Source organism: Pholcus phalangioides, unplaced genomic scaffold (genome assembly GCF_987345545.1).
Source record: "Pholcus phalangioides strain wild (caught in Gottingen) unplaced genomic scaffold, Ppha-v1.0 ptg000042l_1, whole genome shotgun sequence".
Classification (NCBI taxonomy): Eukaryota; Metazoa; Arthropoda; class Arachnida; order Araneae; family Pholcidae; genus Pholcus; species Pholcus phalangioides.
In genome coordinates this window covers 2,805,502-2,810,770 of record NW_028301628.1, presented here as the reverse complement: position 1 = coordinate 2,810,770, position 5,269 = coordinate 2,805,502, and positions in this window count along the sequence as shown.

Here is a 5,269-nt window from a genome sequence, read left to right as displayed (position 1 = left end):
TAATTGAAGTATGATTACTGGAACATGCACAAGTTGATTTCTTGGCATTCGTGCGTTATTAAAGTCCCTAGAACCAGGTGCGAATCCAGGATGATGTGACAAAAGAGGCAAACTGTTTGTGGTGAGTCTAAAAATTGTACAAACTGTATAATTTTTATTGATGAGGTGACTGAAAAGGCAGTGACAGCAACGCCAATGAGGTATGTGATATCCCCGCCCCCCTCAATGTTTTCTCCCCATCTGGTTGGGAATTTCGAAGATGAGAAACGAAACTAAAACTAATTCAATAAAAAGTTATCAATTAGGTCATTGCAAAGATGGCCTACTGCACATTATCGGTGAGGGGGGGGGGGAGGGAGATAGCCTACAAGTTGGCTACAAGACTCATTCATTCATAAGAAAAATATCGCTCACAAATTGAAAAGAATTTCTTCAATTTAAAAAGTAAAAATTAATCTTCAATTACCTAAGGAAGCAGGTTGGCCACCCCTTTATAAATAGTGAAATGCATGCACAATATCGGTATGTAAGTGCCGCAAAATGTATCTATTTAAAATTCAATAAATCATAAATAGTCAGTCCTCGGTATAACGTCACTCGGGGACCAAATAAAAATGACCGGAAGGTGCGATAACTTGATAACGAGTAATCCCATTTCACTAATTTTGATGGCAAGGACTATAAAAGAGATGTTATAGGCATCCCCTATCCTGCATCAGGGCCTTTGGTGGATATAGTGAAATTTTCGTGTGAAAAACAAAAAATGATAGGGGGAGGGGAATCGTCCCCCCGCACTGGAGCCCTGTTAGTCCAATACCTTCTAAAGCAGCTTGCTCTAGAAGGTGTTGGTTAGTCCCACCGTTGAGCGGGGGGGGGGGGGCATGTTTATAGTGCAATGTATGTCTGATGATAATAGTTATGACTTTACAATGAGATCTTTGGACGAGAGATCTTTTCAAGCCTCTCTCTCGGTCATCCGTTTATAAGATTTCAAATTGAAAATTAATTCAACAAAGAAAAAATTATAGGTTTTCTTTCCATGTTTAGCGAGAAAATTATTTTTCTATGAACACAGGACCATAGCGTGCCTTTTCAGGGCACACTTTTTCTGGGGGCCCTTGGAAAGGATTATTATTATGCAAAATAAATGTACATTATTTTGTGGCGCCCAATTAGGCATGTGGCCCTGGTGCAATGCCCCGGTTGCCCCAGCCTAGTTAGGGGGCCTGTATGACCATATAGTAGTTATTCCAGACAACCAGCTTTCGCGGGTAGATAGTACAAGGCAAATCGCTTTGGGACAAGATCAAAGAAAAGCGTTGGGTCGCAATAGGCAGGATTAACCATTGAGGACAACAAAGCACGTGCTTCTGACACGGGCATCAGAAAAGAGCAATCACTAATTTATTTTTTCTTAGCTGACGATTGTTTACTGTCTCTGTAGATCGGCTGGCGACAGAAATAGAAAATGCCATCAGTGGATCCTCTTGAATGCACTTCTGTACTATGCCTGTGACAGATACCCATTATGAGTTTAAAAAAAAAAAGGAGAAAACTGTTCAACAGAATACACCCCAACCCCCCCTCACTTGTTGAACTGGGGAACTGGTTGACGGGTCTATATCGCTTCCTGTACGATCTCCTTCCTCATTGTTTGTACACCCCTCTGGAGGTAGCAATGTATTATATGATAGCAATAATGAGATGGATGTTGTAGTTTTCCTGTCAGCGGCGCTTTGACTATTTTTGTTCCACTGTAGAAATTTAGTAGCCTTTCTAGAATACAACTGCCCTGAAGCGAGGCGGAGCATACACAAACACACATATATATAGGCGAATTCCGAACAAAGACGTACCCGAATGGGCAGCCAGATGTATTGGAAATTTTTCCCTGAGGAAGCGTGAGAACTTTCCCGAAATTTTCAGTCATGGATACCGCCATCTAACTGAATCATGTGTTTATAGGTGTTTAAGTAACACACATCTATGTGTCCCTCCTTCAGGAAGCTAGCACAGTGTTACATTTTTATTTGTCCAGATGTACTAACCATGAGAAAAAAACGAAGAATAAAAGACATCCGAAATGTTCACAAAAGATGAATTCGACCATTTGACCAGCAGAACTATAGTAGTTACAAAAGGTAATTGCCGACAAATGGTTGCGCACGAAGACGTGAGAAATTTTTCTGTACAGAGTTGACAATACCGAAAACAGGATTGTCATATTAACTATAGCATATAAGAAGAGGAAGAAACATCCAGTTGTTTTTGAATACAAGTGTCATCGTTGAGTGTTCATGTTACAAATTTTCAAGTCAACGCTGATCGATCGTTGCATCCTTACTCATCCTTCATGATGAAGGAATCATCATCAAAGCACAATTTGTAGCAGAGCAACAATAATCTTGGTAAGTACAACCTCATTAGCAGTTTCTCTAATTTTTTGGGAATTTTGCGATTGCATAAAATGTTTATACAGATATTCTTGAGGCCAAAAGCTTTTACGACAAACATTGTTTGGAACAAGATTGCTAAAGAAATCTAAAGCACAGTAGAACCTCGATTATCCGAGGGTGGATTATCCAGAGTTCAGAAATTACAAAACTACGAAAGGTGAAAGAAAACCGACCATGAAATTATTGATCAGACAACACAAGAGATTTTGGTAATAATAATCGGTGATAGTGATTAGAAGAATGGGAACAGAGATTGTTATTGAAGTTATGATCAGTTAGATCAGAGTATCCTATAATGGGCAATATCGCCCCTTGGGGGCATGGAAAGGTCCGGGGGGGGGATGAGAAAAAAACAAATTCTGAAGAGGAGGACGATGAAACAAAAAGTTTGGAAAACTGCGAGTTGGATTATTCAAATTTGTTTTGCTTAAACAGTGGTCTCTAATAACAAGGAACAAAATAAGTCGAAAATAATTTGTGTAAAAATAACATCTTATGACACCCAAATTTTTTGGTTTTTCTGCAAGTCAGGACCTTTGACTTGAAGTGCCCCTAGAAAAAAGTGGACAATTATAACCCTGCATAAATAGGGTCAAAGATGCTTAGTTTATTAGCGAATAGAGTAAATACTGTGCTGTTTAAATTAAATGGGCCACTTCATGCAGAAATTAGGACCGGTTCAGAAACTATATAATTGTATAAATAGGTTCTTGTGTGTATTTTTTGCGTAAATTTAAATGTGAGTATTTGACATGAACAACATGAGGATACAAGAAATATTTATTTTAAATCAACGAAATGTATAAATATGCGTTTCATTCGAACTGTTTGCTATTGCTGCTATGTTTGGTTATTCCTGGTGATTTAAACCGTGGTTTTCGATAGGCCGTGGTCAGCATTACATGATTGAAAATTTTTATATCGTTAGATTATTAAGTTATTTTTGTTAAAATTAATTTTTAGGATAAAATATGAATGGCATATCTATCACGTGGGTGTTTATGGTCAAAACTGATACCAATTGATTTATTGAAAATGATTGCAATTAAGATAATGCTTGACCAAAAATAATTACCGGTCCTGCAGGTCCTTCAACGTTGAAATTTTTTACATACATCAGTAGTATATGAGCAAAAAAACACTATACGTTGAATATAAGTGTTATACAAATACTAAAATTTCGGTTAATAAGCACTCGCTCAGACGTATATTATATGTAAACAAAGATTTCCCCCCTTCTGATTTATGAATTAAAAAAAAAGTCTTTATACTTTTACTGATATTAGTATGACTTCAGTATTATACTAATACTGAAGTGTTTGTTGTTAACAAAAATAAGCGAGCTGCTATGCCAATGGATTTTTAAACGTTTGCTATCTGCGGCACACCTTAATATTAATAGCAACTGATCACCTATGTTGGCCAAATAAAATCGAAACCAATGTTTTTATACCCTCTATGGTTCTCCTCCATAAAACGTATTGAAAATTATTTTTTTTCGAGAAACCGATGTAAATTGGCACTGTTAGCATATTTTTAACTGAAACGATACATCATCACAGCAATTTAATTAATTATACTGGATTTAACTAGCTAAAATAATTAATTAAGGGTAAAATATAGTCTGCCTTAATTTTAATGTTATCTATAAACAGATAGAATTTTGTTCAATTTTGTTCACCGAACTTTTGTCATTAATTACGCAATAATAATTTTCTCATTATTAATACGTGAAAGAGCTCAGTATGGTGTTGCATTTTTCCTCTCTTTAAACACTGTACTCCCTCAGACATTTGAATTTTTCATCGAGTATAAATTTCAATACTGTTTTAAAACATTGAATGATTCCTGTTTTGATGTCATTTGAATATAGCCGATCTTGACAAATCAAAAACTATGTAGGAAACAGCCATATTCCTGAAGAGCCAAGCATGGTTTTTGCTGAGGAAAAACGGTCCGAAATGATGTTTTTTAGATTTTTTCAGGACTTACGGAGACCCCCCCCCCCCCTCCCATGTTGAAAGCCACACTGTTTTCGTCATCCTATGATTCCACTCTAGCAATCACATGCAGAGAATGTTTGATGCCGATACCGATTTTCTAGTCTCCATGGTGACCTGGAGCCCGAGATTTGAATTCGCGTTTGAATTTTAGTTGAATTCGCGTTTCAAGTTCTCCCCGATAATTTGAATTGACAACCATCACCACAGAGTACAGTCGCGAACATTTGAGTATAGTGTTTCAGAATATTGGGGAAGCTTACATTAAAAAATTGAAAACATTGAAAAACATTGAAAACAGAAAGTGATACAAATACATAAAATGCAGGGGTTCTCGAACTGTGTGCCGCGGCACCCTGCAAAGGTTTTTCAAAGAGAATCTTTGTTAAACTGCTCTGGGGAGCCGCGGATAAGTGTTGATTAAAGAAAGAGGTGCCGGGAGTGGTAAAAGTTTGAAAACCCTTGACATAATATATAAGTGTATAAGATGCCCCACACATCCTCCAACGCTGCCTGCGCTAGGATCTTTGACGGGTTCCCAGGCCAAGTGATTTTTCTGAGGCTCAGGCAAATTAATCGAAAGTTTTAACCAGATCAAATTTTTGTGAGACTCCTCTTCTCTTGGACCCCCGAGCCGTGCTTGGCTGAGCCGATTCTTTTAACGGCACTCCCACCCTTACCAAAGGGTGTGTTGTAGGTCTAATATTTGTGTTGTAGGTCTGTGTGATCACCGTGGAAAGCAGAAGTTTTTTTTCAAAGGAATAGCCAACTCAAAATTTTAAATCTTTAGAAAATCACATTTTTAGCCGATTA